Source organism: Arachis hypogaea, chromosome 4 (assembly GCF_003086295.3).
Source record: "Arachis hypogaea cultivar Tifrunner chromosome 4, arahy.Tifrunner.gnm2.J5K5, whole genome shotgun sequence".
NCBI classification, from domain to species: Eukaryota; Viridiplantae; Streptophyta; class Magnoliopsida; order Fabales; family Fabaceae; genus Arachis; species Arachis hypogaea.
In genome coordinates, this window is record NC_092039.1 from 81,184,971 (window position 1) to 81,186,408 (window position 1,438).

Here is a 1,438-nt window from a genome sequence, read left to right on the forward strand (position 1 = left end):
ATGGTTAAGGATAGAGGTAGTGATTTGAGATGAAGAGAGGTGAAGAGAAGTGTTAGTAAATAAATAAATAAATAGAAGAAGGAGAGATATAGAATTTCGAAAATAATTTTGAAAAAGTGGTTAGTGATTTTCGAAAATTAAAGATAAGATATAATTAAAATTAGAATTTAAAACAATTAAAAAGAATTTTTGAAAAAGAGAGAGGTATTTTTGAAAATTAGAGAGGGATAGGTAGTTAGTTGGTTTTGAAAAAGATAAGAAACAAACAAAAGTCAAATAGTTAGTTGAAAAAGATATTAAAATCAAATTTGAAAATATCAGAAGATTTAGATGAGATATTTTGAAATCAAATTTTTTAAAAAGATAAAATTTTGAAAAAGATATGATAAAAAGATAAGATTTTTAAGAAAAAGATATTTTGAAAAAGATTTAATTTTTAAAATTAAAATTGATTAAAAGATAAGATTCTAGAATTTAAAGATTGAACCTTTCTTAACAAGAAAGTAACAAACTTCAAATTTTTGAATCAAAACATTAATTATTGATTATATTTTCGAAAATATGATGTAAAAGATCAGAAAAAGATTTTGAAAATACTTTTTTTGAAAATTTTCGAAAAACAAAGATAAAGTTGAAAAGATATGATTTTTGAAAAAGATTTTGAAAAGATAAGATTTTTAAAATTGAAAATTTGACTTGACTTGTAAGAAATAACTAATTTTAAAATTTTTTGACTAAGTCAACTCAAATTTTTGAAAATTTGGAGAAAAATAAGGAAAAGATATTTTTTTGATTTTTGAATTTTTAATGATGAGAGAAAAAAATTAAAAACGTCATTTTTGTGTTTTTCTCTTTTCTTTATGGATCAAAACAAAGAATGCATGCAAGAACACTATGAATGTCAAGATGAACACCAAGAACACTATGAAGATCATGATGAACATCAAGAACATATTTTTGAAAAAATTTTTATGCAAAGAAAACATGCAAAGCACCAAACTTAGAAATCTTTAATGCATGGACTCTAACAAACGAAAAATGCATATAAAAACAACAAAAGATACAAAACAGGAAAACATCAAGATCAAACAAGAAGACTTACCAAGAACAACTTGAAGATCATGAAGAACACTATGAATGCATGAATTTTCGAAAAATGCATAATAATTTTTTTAAAACATGCAATTGACACCAAACTTATAAATTCACTCAAGACTCAAACAAGAACATAAAATATTTTTGATTTTTATGATTTTCTGATTTTGTTGTATTTTTATCATTTTTTTCGAAAATTATATTTTAAGAAAATGACAATAAAGAAAAATTTTTGAAAGATTTTTGAAAACTTTTTTTGAAAAGAAAATAAAAAGAAAATTACCTAATCTGAGCAACAAGATGAACCGTCAGTTGTCCATACTCGAACAATCCTCGGCATCGG